A 16725-nucleotide genomic window follows, 5' to 3' on the forward strand; every position below is an offset into this window, starting at 1 on the left:
AAGATCTAGTAGTACTCTTTGGAGTGCCTAGTTTGATTTTTTGTTTCTAGGATTGTACAAAGGTGTAGAGCCCTCTCTCAAACCCATTTTTGGGTATACAAGAAGTTATAAGGCCACACCACATCAAAGTTGTCTAATCAAGGATGATCTCTACAACACTCTCCCAATAGCTCCTTCCTAGGGGTGTCTTGTATTTTCTCTCCTACTATCTTGGTACCTACATGCATAAAATCAAAGTCTAAGAGTTCAAACATGTATGTCCCTATTAGAAATAGGAATTACTAAGAGGGTGGGGGGGGGGGGGAGTGGGGGTGAATCAGTAATCTACAAACTTTAGTCACCAACTAGATATTATTTCTTATTTAAAACCATGCAAATCAAAGTAATAAAGTAATGTTGAATAGTAACAATAACCATGCATGAAGATAACTCATAACACCATATTTTGTTAACTAGGGAAACCCTAGGCAAGAGAAAACTTTAGTGGGGATGATACCCACTAGATAATATGCTGATATATAATTTCCTTGTTAGAGGATGGCCCCTATTAGGAGTCAATGAGAAAACTTAGTATAGAGAGTCCCTATTAGGAGACTTTGAATCCATGTTAGGAGATTCCAACCATGTTAGGAGTTGTTGTATAATAGATGCAAGATGAGCCCACTACCCAATCATGGACTTCCAATTACAAGAAGAGCTCATTGCCCAAATAAGTAATCAAACTTTTAGAGTATAGATACTATAACTTCTTTCTTGACTAATCTCTGATCTTTAGCTCGATCTTGGATCACAAAATTGCTTCACAAAACTTCACATATATCACTTTTATAGTAAGTTTGCATATCTCAATACTAGCACAACTTACATCATAACTACACTTCTCATCGCAATATGTCCTTTTCATAAATACCATGCCTTTACAGAAATTTATGCTAGGTCAGCTAAGACCATAACAAAATTTTCCAACTTAGAGTAAACATCAAGGATGTCAGCCCTAATTGGACAAGTAATTATTTTGTAAATAAAATAATTCCTTTACTTTAATTTAACTATTTTATTTTTCTTAAACGCAAATATCTCTATTTTGTATAGTCTATACTAACTTCCAAGGTTATACATGTCATAATCAACATGTATAATATCCCCATCTAACTTTTCTAGTCATAATATGATGTTAGCAACAAGTTACAAACAAAATAATACATTGTTGTATACCAAATTCATACTTAGACAATTTTCTGATGCCAAAAGTAAGTATCTTTATTTCTGAGGTTTCCTGTAAGAATGTACATCATGTGTTGCCATAAATGACAACAATTACATATCTTCATTAGCCAATTGTCAACAATCTCTCCTTTTGGTATTGATGGAAACAAAATAGGGAAAATTGGCTAAGTGACAAAAGCTTAACAAAAATAATATAGTAACATTACGTCTATTAAAACTTGTTCATTTTACATGTGCTCCCCCTTACAATATGATTTCATACTTTACAATATTATCTTCTCCTCTTTACTTGATTAAAAATACCTAATTTACAATTTTCTTATGTACTTCTCCCACTTTGACATCAATGAAAAATGTTAAAATGTCAAAAATTGTCCATCTACTATCAAATTTTCTATAAACATCTACCTTACATTGATAGTAACTTCATGCAATCATCAAAATTTTATTTTAGACTATTCATACATTTTGTCCATGTATCTTTGGCTGATTTAGTAGAGGTGATAATTACACATAAGGCATATGATGCAATCTCAACTGCATTAAGGCCAAAGTATAAAAAGTTAGAATAAGTGTCCTTGGCCTTGACACTTTTCTCCAACTATTCATCAACAAAAGATATTTTTAGAGAAATAGACTCTCTAAAATCTAATACTCTCTTCAAATTTTTTCCTTCCAAATTTCTAGTTTCCTAATATCACTCTAAATACTGGCCACTTTTCCTTCAAAATCATCAATTTTACAAGTAGTATGTTGTATCTAGCTAGATAGAGCCTCTAGCTCACTCATCTTTCCTTCAATATAACTATCAATATCCTTAGTCATCTTGTGAGATAGAGTACACTTAATGTACAATTTCTTTCCATCCTATTGACACTTCCAAAGTTCCTTGATACAAGTATCAAGACTTATCAAATCATTCTTAATATTTTGACGAATGGTGCTAAAAAAGTTAGCATCATGTGAGATCTATGCCTTAGATTCTGCCAAATTCAACAAATTTTTGAATTCTTTATCAAAAGACTTTAGCACTTCATGTGCCCTCTATTTTGGATCTACTTTTGTGTGCTGCACTGCCAGAGTATTATGTAATATGTCAGTAACCTCCATCAAGGTTTTTTGTAGGCTCTTCACTGTTCTATTTTTCTAAATGAGTTTTGACAAAGATGAGATCAAGTTAGTTTGATTATCATCATCATTTTTCAGGCTGGCAAGTTAAAGTAGAGTAGATGAACTAGAAGGTTTAGTGTCATCTTCCCTTTGCTTCTTGGCTGCCTCTTTGACTCTTCTTTCTTCTTCCTCTCTTTCTTCTCTTTCATTTTCTCTCTTTTCTTCTTCTAATCTCTTCTTCTCATCTTCTTATTTTTTCCTTTTCATTTCTTCTTTGGCTACTCTTTTCTTATCTTCCTCTACTTTCCTTTTCATCTCATCTTCAAGCAATTTCTACTTGGCCTCTTTTATTTTCCTTTTCTCTTCTTCTAGTAACCTCTTCTCCTCTTCAATTTCTCTCAGTTTGTCTTCTATATCTTCAGAATGTGGTTCATTCTACTCAGAACATTCAAATGGATTTGTATCATCAATGTCAATGGTAAAATTGGTCTAATCAATTTGCATTGTGTCACTGCTCACTAATACTTCTAAGGTTCTAGGTGCAGATGAATATGTTGCCTTGAAATCTACCATCATTTGACATATAACTATCATAGTTTCACTTCTTAACATGTCCTTCATACCCACCATAAATAGAAATGGTCTTAATTTTTTCTTAAGTAAGGTGCAAGATTGTTCAACAGTTTCTTGACTTCTAAACTTTGTCATCAATTTTGCATATTATTCTTAACATAGACTTCTAAAGTTCTATGTCCTCTTCTCTAGTTGGTGCCTTATTTTCTATAAGTTTGTCATAGACCTTTTGGCTCACCATGCCTTCAATATCCTTTAGTTTTAGATTGTTGCCTATAATATATCCCACAATAGAAATATCAATCTGATCTTTCTCAAATTTGTTATACAAATCATAGAATTTTTTCATCTAAACAAAGTTTCCTTTATTAGCAATAGCCAAATTTATCTTCTCTATCTTCAACTTCCAAGGTTGCTAAACTTTTCCTACTGACTGCTTTGAAGTTGTTACCTTCTCTACCTATTTAACTTCTTGTTCTTGTTCTTGTTCTTTGCTAGACTCAAAAACTGTCAACAATGTCTTTTTCCTTTTTCCTGGTCTAGTGGATTGTTGCTTGACCCTTTTAGTCTTTGTTGTCATATCTTCCACTAATCTCTCTAATTTTTTATTTGGTTCACTTGTCTAAATATCTGGCACTGCTACATACATAATTCTCTATTCCAAAGATTTCTCTATAACAAATACTAATAAAGGTTGTACATTCAGTATACCTTGCTTCATGGTTTACCTAACTACCTGTGATTGACTCTAAGTCATATCAACTTCTATTAAAGCTTTTCACATTATTGAATCTATCTTCTTGTGAGATTCCTTCTCCAAGGATGCTTGATGAGTTGACTGGGTAATCTCACCATAAGTTCCAAATCTATATTTTGCTTGGTCCTTCTCTGATTTCAATAGTAAATCAATATATCCAACTATTGTTTCATCACTCAATTCATAACCTAAGGGATCAAGAAATGTTTCTCGAGGTTCTACTACTTGAATATAAGTAAAATTTGTCAACCATAACACAAATATCTTCCTTAAATCTATCTATAATTGTAGGTGCAATTTTGAATCTCTATCTCATTTCATTCTAAAATGTTTTCATAATCAAATTCCCACTATCCAATATCTTATTTGTTAAGTGTCTTGTACACACTTCTATGATATTTTCCATTGTACACCTCTCATTGCTCATAATCTCTATGACTGAAAAACATGGAAATCTTTTAAGCACATGAAAAAATATGTGATTGTTTAGTGACTAAAATCTAACACACCATTCTTAGTCCTCTTGATATTTTCTAGGTTTTCAAGAAGTTTCATTCTTAAAATTTCACTAAGGTTAACTTGTTCCTTCTCAATACATATCTTGTAGGCTACATAGATGAATCCAGCTAACAATTCATTAATCTTTGAACTTGCACATATAGAGTAGGCAATGATTCTACTTAGGAATCTTACATCATCTTGATTAATGGTCTTGATCACCATGGCCTTTCCATTATATACTGCTTTGGTGTAGCTCTCAACTTTCTTCTTAACCATTTTCTCACCTATAAGTACACTTCCTTGTTTACAAAGACCAGTTACCTCATGAATAAGGTTGGCTAAGATATCAACTACACTATCTTGCATCCATAGTTTCCCATCATGTATTCTTCTTAGTATGATCTAGGTCCACTCATCTGTGTCCAATTCTTGGTGGAAATGATATTTGAACAAGTCTAGTTCATTCAAGTGTTCAAATCCAAGTTTCACATTCATATCATGGTTAAAGACTAATTTCATATCCTTGTTCATATACTCACTTCGAATGGATTCAAACTAACTAGTAAGATAACTTCCTACATCTTCCAAATATAATACATTATTTAGAGTAATGGATAATGCTAAGTTAAGGTTTCCTTCTACTAGTTTTATAGAAATAACCTTCAATTTCAGTGTCTCCTCATTCTCAACATTGTACAAATATATCCATGCTTCTAACCAAAATGAACTTTTACTGAATAAATTTTGTGGATAAATGATAAAATATCTTTTCTAAAAAGAGGGTTTTCTTTGAAATTTCCTTAACAAGTCACTTCTGAGTGCCCTCTACTTCATATGTATTTGAAATGAAGTGGAAATCAAGTTTGTACTCCATTTATTCCATCAACTTGAATTTTCATTAATTGTGTACTTTGCAAATACAAAAAAGTTGTCAATCACATTTTGAAATCAAATAATTGCTCAAGATCCTCTATCTGATCTTAAGATACCACCCAAGGTTTACTATAGCTTCCTCTCATCATGACAATGCTCCTCAAGACTTTTCTTCATGAAATTCTCTACAAAAACATAGTTTTCATCTTTTTCTTCAAAATTAACTTTCTCCGCAATAATAGTAACTCTTAATTCCATTGTAACTTGTTTAGATAAGATCCAAATTACAAGCAAGCTTAGGTACTTTTTCCCCACTTTCTACCATAGTCCAATTTTGCAAAGTGGAGGATTTAACTCATATTGTGTATGGATCGATCAAGTCAGTTGTTTCTTCCTTCCTCAAAGTGTTCAGTTTCTCCATCGGGTTTCACTCTTTTGTCTTTTACGGCATTATATAGCCAGGTGGGTATTCCTTATTGTCATGAGTCATACAGGTAGTCTAGATCCTTACTCGATGGAGATTCTTGAATCATTCTACATCAGATGAATTTACTTGCAATTCATTTTGATCTGACTGTAAAGAAAGTTGAACCAGCAAAAAATAAAGTTTATTCTTCTCCATAGCGAGTTTTCGCACTCCGAAGGTGAAACTCTGCAGGGATTCATAAATGCCATTTGTAGGAAAAAACAAGGAAAGGTAAGCCATATTATGGATGAATCATTCAAATATTATCATGTTTTCATAGTGGGAATCACTCAGAATTCACCAGGATGATCAGAAGAAAGCTATTGTATGTGAGGATGACTTAATTTCCATGGGAAAATGGAAATGAGAACATCAAATTAAAGGGATTTCTAGTAATACCACATCATTAGAAGAGATGATTCAGAAGTTGTCTAATGAACTAGTAGCAATGAAAAAGAAATTACCTGGATTCAATAGCTCTTATTAGCAGAATTACCAAAACTCACCAAGAAGAAGCAATGAAAGTAGATTTCTATAGCTTACAGGTTCACAACCTAGATTACAAATTGAAGCAGCACCAAAAAAGGGAAATATGTGCATCTTTCATTTGACCATAGATCATGATAGTGAAAATCATCTGGAGACTATTCATATGATGCAGTTTTTATCTACTAATGAATTAAATATTGTAGCTTCCTATTTATAACCTAATTCTTGTTCAAATGGTGACACTAGAAATTTATTTTTGGAATATGAATCAGATTTTGAATCAAAAGGTGAGTGTTATGCAACCATTGATGGAAATTTATACACAATACTTACCCATGGATGAAGTATGAAGAATCAAGCCTCTAGTCATACTCACAAAGACAACTCCAGTCCTTCTATGGGTAAGGTACATACTGATGAAGAAACATCCACTTCACAGATGTGTAAGGACAAGACATCTTTTGATTTCATTCAATTTTGTGAAGAGTCAAAAGTTCAAATTTCCACTATTGATTATTTAAAGTCACATCCTTTCAAGCTAAAGATATTAGTGGATAGATGTAAAGGAGGTACCTCAAACTTGAATCATAGTGTGACTATTGAAATTGAAGATGAAACCTTAACATCTAGCTTGTTTAATCAAGAAGAATCTACTATTTTAGCAACCTTCCCTAGACAAAAACTTGAACCTTTTTATATTTCATTGTACATAAATGGATGTAAACTTAGTAAATGCATAATAGATTCAGGTGCATCAAAGAATGTTATGCCATATTCTATAGCTAAAGCCTTGGGACTAAATCTTACTAAAGTGCATGGGAGATGTTATTCTATGGATGCCAAACAAGTCCCTCTACTTGGATAGTTCAAAGACGATCAAGTAGCCTTAGCTTCACATCCAAAAAAGAAACTCCTATTGATTATCCTAGTAGTTGATATTCCAGCAAGCTATGGACTTTTATGAAGTAGAAGTTTTTGTCAAGACTTGGGAGGAGAAATCAAACTAGATTGGTCTCAAGTAGTGATACCTATTGGGAATAAGAAGGTCAAATTAGAACCTGAGGAAAAATAAAAGTTCACTTTTTTGAAATCAAATGATCCTAAAGCTCAAATTTTGTATCAAGAACTAGAATTCGGCAACTATATGTTGTTTACTAAGGAAGATATGAATGAAAAAAAAAGATGAAAATCAAGGTGATAAAACTCCTAGTGAAAAAAAAGATATACCATGCATATGGATGGTTGAATTTGATGGAAGTTGTGCCTCTTCAAGAGCTGGAGTAGATGTAGTATTGATATCCCCAGAAGGAGAACCTGAATCTATGGCTTTCAAATTGGAATTTGGGAATATGAATAATACTATAGAATATGAGGCTTTATTGCTAGGAATAATGTCAGCAACAGAAAAAGGGATAAAGATTTTAAAAGCTCAAGGTGATGCCGAGCTTATTATAAAGCAAATAAAAGGGTAGTATTCTATTAAAAACCATAAGCTTAAAAATTATAGGAATAGAGTCTGGGATGAGATCAAAGGTCTAGATGTTTTTTCTATTGAAGCAATTCTAAGGGAGGTGAATAACAAAGCTGACTCCTTAGCAATTTCTGCCTCTTTATTGCTCCCTCATCCAGATTTCAAAGACAAGAAGTACTAGATCAAAATTGTATATCGATCTGTCATCCCAGATAACATAGAATCTTGGCAAGTCTTTAGTGATGACAAGAGTCTGCAGATGTTTTTAGAAAATGTCATGTCTAGTTTTAAGCATGAGTCTGGTGGAAGTGACCATGAAAGCTCTGATGTAATTGAGAAATGGGGTCAAAACAAAGAAGTTCCATTGAAAGGTAACACCAGTCCTCCATATTTTGTGGCTTTAGAAAAATTGTTTAATAGACATGATGTTTACATAAAGAAAAAGAGAGCAAAAAAGGGGCCTACCACAGGTGAATATGAAGCAGTTAACATCAGAAATATTCATAATCCCAAACTGATTAACATAGGGAAGTGTTATTCACTTGAAGAAAAGGAGGCTGCAAAGAATCTATTTATGGAGTATAGAGACAGTTTTTCTTAGAGTTATGAAGATTTGAAAAGTTATAAAAATGGGAAGGTAAAACATGAGATCCCACTAAAGCCCGATGCAACCCCTTTGCAACAGAAACAAAAGAATTATAATCCTAAAGTTGCAAATGCCATTTTTTGGGAGGTAGATAAGATGCTGAAGGCAAGGATAATTTATCCCATTCACCACTCCACCTAGGTAGCCAATATAGTACCCATCAGAAAGAAGAATGGAGAGATAAGGATTTGTGTTGATTGCCGCTATTTGAACTAGACATACTTGAAAGACAATTTTTCTCTTCCTAATATGGACTATTTATTACAAACAGTGGCGAGATCTGAAATGATGTCTATGCTTGATGGCTTCTTGGGTTATAATTAGATTGAAGTAGAGGAGAAGGATCAACATAAGACAACATTCACTACCCCTTGGGGTACATTTGCATATCATAGAATGCCTTTTGGGCTTATTAATGCTAGTGCTACATTCCAAAGGTGCATGAGTAAGACATTTGCTGATTTGAAAGACCAAATCATAGTCATATATCTAGATAATCTCACCATGTTCTCAAGAAAAAGAAAAGATCATATGGAAGATTTAAGGAAAGTACTACAGAGGTGCAGAGAGCATGGACTATCTCTTAACCCAAAGAAGTCAATTTTTTGTGTGACAGAAGGAAAGCTTTTGGGTCATACAGTGTCCCAGGAAGGCATTAGAATCGACCCTGAAAGTGTAGAGGCTATTCAGAGATTGAGTCTACCCTCAAACAAAATAGGGGTTAAGTCTTTTTTTGGATAGGAAAATTTTCTCAGAAGATTTGTGCTTGATTTCGTAGAAACTACTAGACATATAGTAGACATGTTGAAAGGAAATTCAAATTATAAATGGAATGACGCGAGAAAGCAAGCTTTTCAAGATATAAAAATTGCTATTGCCCGTACCCTGATTTTGAGTCATCCAAATTATAAGTGAGATTTCTTTATTTATTGTTATGCTTCTGAGTATACTTTATCTACAGTATTAATGAAAGATAATGATGAAGGGGTACAAGATCCTATAGCTTTTATGAGCATACCTTTGAAAAATCATGAACTAAAATATTCACAAATTGAAAAGAATGCTTATGTAGTAGTCAGAGCACTTAAGAATTTTTGGTTCTATATCTTACATTCACACTTTGTTGTCTTTGTCCCAAATGTAGTAGTAAAAAGTGTACTAACACAATAGGAAGTAGATTGCAATGTCAGAGGAGCATGGGTAGAAAAGATATAGGAATACGATATTGAGATAAAAGCTACAAAGTTGATAAGAGGGAATGCTTTATGTAAGGCAATTGCAGAGAACAAAATCACTGGAGAGTCAGAAGAACTAGGTGAGAAACAATTGGTGTTAGCTATAAGTCTCCATGATCCATGGTTTGAAAACATCATTTACTTTTTAACATATGGTGAATGTCCAGAAGGCCTAAATGTGAAGCAAATAAGAAACCTTAAACTAAAAGCAACGAAATATGTGATCTAGGATGGTAAGCTTTTCAAAAGAACTATTGATGGTACTTTCCTTAGGTGTGTAGATAAGCAATAGCAAGAAAAGTTGTTAAACACATTTCATGATGAAGCTTGTGGTGGGCATTTCTCTTCTTTAGTCATAGCATTTAAAATACTAAGGCAATGTTATTACTAGCCTGGGATGTTTAAAGATACATATGCTTGGGTAGAAAAGTGTCAAAAGTGCAAAATGTTCTCTAGATGTCCCCAACTAGCTACCGTACCATTGAGACATGTTATCATAGAAGGGCCTTTTCAACAATGGGGCCTTGATTTTATTGGTCTTATTAATCCCATGTCCAATCCTGGTCATCAACATATAATAATTGCAACTGATTACTTCACTAAATGGGTAGAAGCTAAGGCTACAAAGAAGACTACTTCTGAGGTGGTGTGTGAATTCATAAAAGAAAACATTTTGGTCAGGTTTGGTGTTCCTATTAAGTTAGTGATGGATAATGCATCTTATTTTTCTTCAATTGAGATTACTAATTTCTTTTTTGAGTATGGGATCACCGTTGGTCAATCATCTAATTATTTCCCTCAAGGGAATGGATAGGCAGAGTCTAGCAATAGGAATTTAATTAATATTGTTAAGAAGCTAGTCTCAGATAATAAAAAGAATTGGCACAAAAAGATTCATGAGGCACTCTGGGAAGATAGAGTGACACCCAAGAGGGCAATTGGTATATCCCATTTTGAATTGGTTTATCAAACTAAAGCCAATCTTCCTCTACCTCTGGAGTCAGCAATGAACAAGCTCAGAACAATAATTGAGGATGATGTCTATAAAGATGGTCTGGAGAAGAGGATCCTATATCTAAGAAAATTTGAAGAAGAAAGGAGAGAAATTGTAGGCTACATTACATAGCATCAAATGTGAGTGAAAGAACTATTTGATAAGAGAACAAGACTGAGGAAATTCATGGTAGGAGATAGTGTGCTACTATGGGACAAGAGAAAGGCTCTGAAAGGAATGCATAAGAAATTTGATGCTCTGTGGAAAGGTCCATTTAGAATTCATCAAACATTTGAGAATAACTCTTTCAAATTGGCTTATGAGGATGGTGAAGTACTTCCCCTTACTTACAATGGTTAGGATTTGAAGCTCTATCAAGTTTCAAATTCAAAAAAGGTAACCCCTGTAGTGTACTATAGTTAGATTTAGTGTCTTGTGTGTGCCTTAGTTAGCCTTTTTTCCTTCTATTCTCTTTTCCTTGCACCTTGTTTTGTTTTAGCTTTTGTTGTGTTGCCACCTTTTATATCCTATTGTGAAACTAGAGATTTTAAGTTCCTTACTTTTGTATACTCTACCCAAGTCCCTAGTCAGAGCTAGCTATTGCCCCCCTTTCTACCATAGTCCAATTTTGCAAAGCAGAGGATTTAACTTGTATTGTGTATGGATCGGTCGAGTCAGTTGTTTCTTCCTTCCTCAAAGTGTTAAGTTTCTCCATCGGGTTTTGCTCTTTTGTCTTTTCCCGCATTATATAGCTGGGTGGGTATTCCTTATTATCATGAGTCATATAGGTAGTCTAGATCCTTACTTAATGGAGATTCTTGAATAATTCTACATCAGATGAATTTAATTGTAATTCATTTTGATCCGAGTGTAAAGAAAGTTGAACCAGTAGAAAATAAAGTTTCTTCTTCTCCATAGCAATTTTTTGCACCCCGAAGGTGAAACTCCGTAGGGATCCATAAATGCCATTTATAGGCCAAAACAAGGAAAGGTAAGCCATATTATGGATGAATCATTCAAATATTATCATGTTTTAATAGTGGAAATCACTCAAAATTCACCAATATGATTAGAATAAGAATGAGTGGAAAAATCAAAAATAGCTTCTCCTTTGGCAGGTTTCAAACCAAGAAGTAAGTTTTCTGAAGAGGCCTAAATAGAAGCATAAAGTTACTAGTGGGCCCCATTTTTTGCTTGTGAAGCCTTCTTTATGTTTTCTAAAGGCTTATGGTAAAGTGCTTAAGGTAGAAAAGGTAAAGCAAAAGCTTAAGTGGAAAAATGGAAATTGCCTTCCCTATTGCGGGTTTTCTACCCTCGAGAACAATATTTTGCATCTAATGAAAAATTTCTACTGCAAGCATGGTAAGTGTTTAAATAGATCAAAAGATGTGTTTGGCAAAAAAATGGAAGAAAATTAGTGAAATTTGTAAGGATCTTTTGAGAAAAATCTGGCCAAGCAGATTTTTCTTTATGGGGTACTCTATTCTTGATTTTTCAAAACTGGGTGAAAACAGAAAGGTAAGTCAGTAATAAAGGAGAGTTACCATTGGGCCAATGGAAATAGTTAAATGATAAGGATAAATATATTAGAATCCTTACATTTACTAACCCAATGGATTTATCCTTAAAGTCGCTCGTGTGGCTCAAATTATGGAATTTAACAGGTAGATCAAGGGTTTTTATATAAAGAAGAGCATAATAGAATTTCAAATCACTGCTTTACTGTTATATTATTATATTAAATAGTACTTCCAAAAAGCTTCAAATTTTAGGATTCATTTTCTTACATTATCACAATTGTTGAATTCCTATCATTCTATATCAGGAAAGATGGCATCAAGATTCTCTGGTTTTGATGGGCTGGGTGGGATCAAGTCAACATGGCAGAGTATCTCTGATACTTCACTATGTTTCTTTGATATGCAAGATTTTTAGAGAAGGCTGAGAACTGAGCTGAATCACCCTATGATGGAGAAGCTCTAAGGAAGTGGACTGGTAGAAGCAATCCGGTTTCCTATCATAGTACAAGCTTTGGAGCTAATTGTGGAATGTATCAATCATTACAACCCAGACACATGGTAGATCCTATTTCCTAATCAAATGGTATTGATTTCAATTGATAGGAAAGTGGTGGTGAATTGTCTATCGATTTTGGAATGAGAGGAGTTCTCTGAGCTAACAATCGGAGGAGCCATGTCTGAATTCTCCCTGAAGAAGATGGTGTGGCGGAAGGAGATCATGAATTCTTGGTTCCAAAAGCCTAGAGGGGCAAAGAGTAAGGTCCCTAAACCCTTGTTTGGCATGGATCTAAAGCCTAAAATTGTGGATATTTTGGTCCTCTTGCATCAACTAAAAGGTGAGGTAGAAGCATTCAATTTTATAGAACAATAATTCTTTACGATGCAAATTATCTGCTCAGACACACAATATGTTGACTGGGCATATGAAGTTAGCCAACATCTTTCTAGGGCTCTCAGTGTAGCCAGGTTTTACAATTCATTTTATATGTCATCTTTCTTGATATATATGTTAGCTTCCCTAAAATTGTGGCTAGGACTCCCTAGAATAGAGAATTTTCTTGAAAATGTAAAAAGTTATGATTTTTATCCATGCTTGCAATTACAGAATAGCTATGTAGAGTATATCCGAGTTAATGATGCATTTACTATGAGAATCTATAGGGAACTCCAAAGGTATTCGGAGCATAGGTTCAGCCTAGAAGCAATGGAAGTCATCAACCAGTTTGGCTATTATTTTATTCAATTCTCATCGTTCTCTTATTTGCATCTTGTAGCATTTGAAAAATTTCCCCTAAAGGTGCCTAGATATCCGGATGATATGATCATGCTCATCAAGGTTGTCAGGAAAGCAATTCAATTAAATGTGTTGAGCACCAATTTGAGAAAGAAGGGGTATGAATTCCCCATATAAGTTGGAGCTTATAGTTGTGAATTCAGATCTGATGCAAAGAACATACTCAAAGCATTTGAGAACAAATATGGACTGGAGGAGTATGAAGTGGTAAAGCCCATGTTTGATCCAAACGGGTATGCTAGAGATTTGCTCCAAATTTTAAGTGTCATCAAACATGTAACTACCATGGAAGATTACTGGGCTGATTGCAAAGATGAGCTAGAGAGCTAGGATCGTGCCTTTGCTAGACTTATAATAGATCAAATGAAGACCTATGGCATCAACTTGGATGTAGAAGGGCTAGAAGATGATGGTAAAAATATGTATAGCAATATATATTTGACCAAATTGAGAAGCATTCGAATCAGCTCTGAGCCATGTGTAAATATAGGATAACATATAGATGTTATGATCACCCGGATCATCAAGAGAACTGGGAAATGGGTTGAGTGGATAGAAAAAAAGAGCTGAAGCAAGAGAAAACCTACTCAAGCTTCTCCAGCTATTGCTACTCACACTTCCTCTCAAAGGGCCACACCTAGTGCTACAACTTTGACTACTCAATGACTGGCTCATTCTGCAGGAGGAGGTGATCAACCCTTGAAGAAAAATATTTCAATAGCTCTAGCTTTCTAAGGAGGTTCTCTACTAGTGATTGGAGCTTAAGCTGGTACTGAAGAGAAAGGAATAGAAGAGCCAAAAGATGGAACCACCACTCTAGCTTTTCCTCCTCATAGTACCCCAATTCCATCTCCATATGTTACCCCAGTTTCATCTGCTCATCATAGCCCTACTCCATCTGTAGGTGCTTCTCTTTTGAAGCCAACTGGTTCTACTATCCAGATAGTAGAAATTGGAGATGATAAGAGCAGCAGTAGTGAGTTCACTAAATCTGAGGAAGTTGCAAAGAGAACTCAAGAAGAAGAGAATGTCTCAAGTTCATCTCAGCTTCTCTCTCAAGATCTGAAGAACCCTTCTCTGCAACAATAGTAGCAATGACTCTAGTAAAGAAGAAAATGTTTTGCATAGAATCACTTGGAATGGCTTCTAACGTGATTGGTATAGAGTCTTGGCTTGAAGACACCTTAGAGAGAAAAATAAAGAGGAAAGGTGAAAGTGTTCCTACAAAGGATGTTGTGTCTCAAGTAGTATGCTTTGGGTCGGCCATGGTAAAAGCTAAGAAACAGAAAACTTTGTCCATACTTGGGAAAAATCTAGATATCAGACATTTGACTATGGAGATTGCAAAACCAAATAAAGCAAGCAGGATTGAGGATATGACTCCTACTCTGCATTAAATTAATCTTGGAGAGGCCAGGCATGATACAAAAGTTGGCTTATTGAGATCAGGCAATGAGATAATAGAATGTCAGTTCGAAAGCCTCAAATTGTCAAAGATTAAGATGAAAGCTGAGATAGAGGAACTCAAAAGATTCATTAGGCAGCTAGTTGTTCCATTGGTAACCATTACTGATGTGCCTGCTACTAAAAATCCTATAGTAGAAGAGGTGCAAGCCTTCATCTCACAGCTTTAGAAAGATAGACATTTTGGTCAGATTGGGAAAGAGTGGATTGATAAACTCAATGCCGATGGAGTTGCTCTATTTGATCAAATTGGGAATGTTATCCTTCGATTGAAGATTGAGAAAGATAATATCTCGTCTAATCAATGCACTTTGATGGTGGAGAAGGCACGATGTGATGAGTGCATGATGTAGGAGCATCCAGAGGTATAAGGGAAATCCTGTGTCACCCAAAAAAATGTACTTAGACTTAGTTTTTGTTTCATGTGTTCGTCTAAGTCTTGAAAAAATAGGATTATGTAATTGAGCCATCATTTTGGTGAACTAGGAGGTGTAAATTGGCTAGATGATTGTAATTGTAATTTAGAGCATTCCAGAAAAAGAATCAGGTAAAAAAGCCCCACGGTTTGAAATTTATTGCAATTTTTTGAGTTTTGGAGACCTCCTAAGAATGCTTCAAAGTTAGGTTTGGGGAATTAAATGACATCAAAAAGGGATAAAAAATGGGGGATGGGTGAAGATTTTCCATAGGGCTATAGAGCGCTTCAAGAGCTTTTTGAAAATGTAAACGATTCATCAATCGGAGCTATGGTTCAAAAGTTATGCCTCCCGAAAGTTTGGTTACCATTTTTGGATTTTTCTAGATTTGTGCCAACTTCTAATGCACCTTCTAGAGCCTTCTATTTGGTCAGTGGATGCCTACTAGTACTTTCTAGAATGTATTCCTAGTCGTTAACCCTCTGGGATCTATTTAAGGAGATTTTTGGCATTCTAAAAGGCAGTTCGGAGTGGAGTCTGAGAGGAGGTACTGAAAGGAGAAATTATCTCCAAATTTATGCTATTGTGAGTCCTTAGGGAATGTTTTGGAAGTTTATTTTCTCTATACTATTTGTACTAGCTTATTTTCTTAGTTAATATAATTTCCCCTTTTCTGTTGTGTCCATTTTGTGCTTGGGTTGTGTCCCCATCAAGTGGTATCAGAGAAGGTTTTCCTAAGTGTGTAGACAGAGCGTCGACTGTGAGGCAGTTTGCACCAGGATTGTGTGGTTGTGGGTTTGACATAAAAGATGCCTCCATGAAGAGAGCATGGAAGAAGGGCCAGAGCTATTAATCCTAAGGAGGTTAGAGCCCTCCAAAGGCAGGTACAAGCATTGCAAGAGGAGCTCCGTAGAGGAGAAAATGTTGTCGTAGGTGAAGACAGTGAGGATGACAATGAAGAAGATGAAATTGGAGAAGAAGGGGAATTTGATGGGGAAGTTCTGAATTTGGAAGAGGAAAGGCTTTTTAGGGCCATTACTAAGTTTGGGAAAAGACCCACAATTGAAGTGGGTGTATTTTCAGGAAATCTGAAACCATATGAGTTGATCGATTAGATCAATGAACTGGAAGAATACTTTGAGTATGAGGATATCAAGGACCCAGATAGGGTTAAGTTTGCAAAGGCCAAACTGAAAGGCCATGCCAAAATCTGGTGGAAAGAGGTTCAATTGGAAAGAAACAGAAGAGGAAAGGAGAAGATCACAAGGTGGGATCGCATGGTGGACAAATTGAAGAAGCAGTTCATTCTTGTGGACTACAAGTTTGATTTGTTTAAGAAGATGCATGGGTTAAAGCAAGCAGGAAGGTCAGTCCAAGAATATACAGAGGAGTTTTACCGACTCTTGATTAGAGCAGGGCATGCAAAAGAAAATAAGGAGAAGGTTGCTCATTATATCAGTGGGTTGTGACCTAGCATCCAGGAGGAATTAAGTCTAGTAAGAATGACCAACATTGAAGAGGCATACCAATTTTCCCTAAGAGTTGAAGAGAAGCTGAATAAAAGGTTTTAAGAAAGACAAAGAGGGTACGATCAAGGAGGAAGGGGAAGCGGTAGGTCATCTGGAGGCCGAAATGAAACCCAACAGAAAAATGAAGATGTGGGTACTAGCAGGAACCAGAGGAATGAGG

Source organism: Cupressus sempervirens, chromosome 7 (genome assembly GCF_028749045.1).
Source record: "Cupressus sempervirens isolate cs-2001-9-10 chromosome 7, ASM2874904v1, whole genome shotgun sequence".
Taxonomy (NCBI): Eukaryota; Viridiplantae; Streptophyta; class Pinopsida; order Cupressales; family Cupressaceae; genus Cupressus; species Cupressus sempervirens.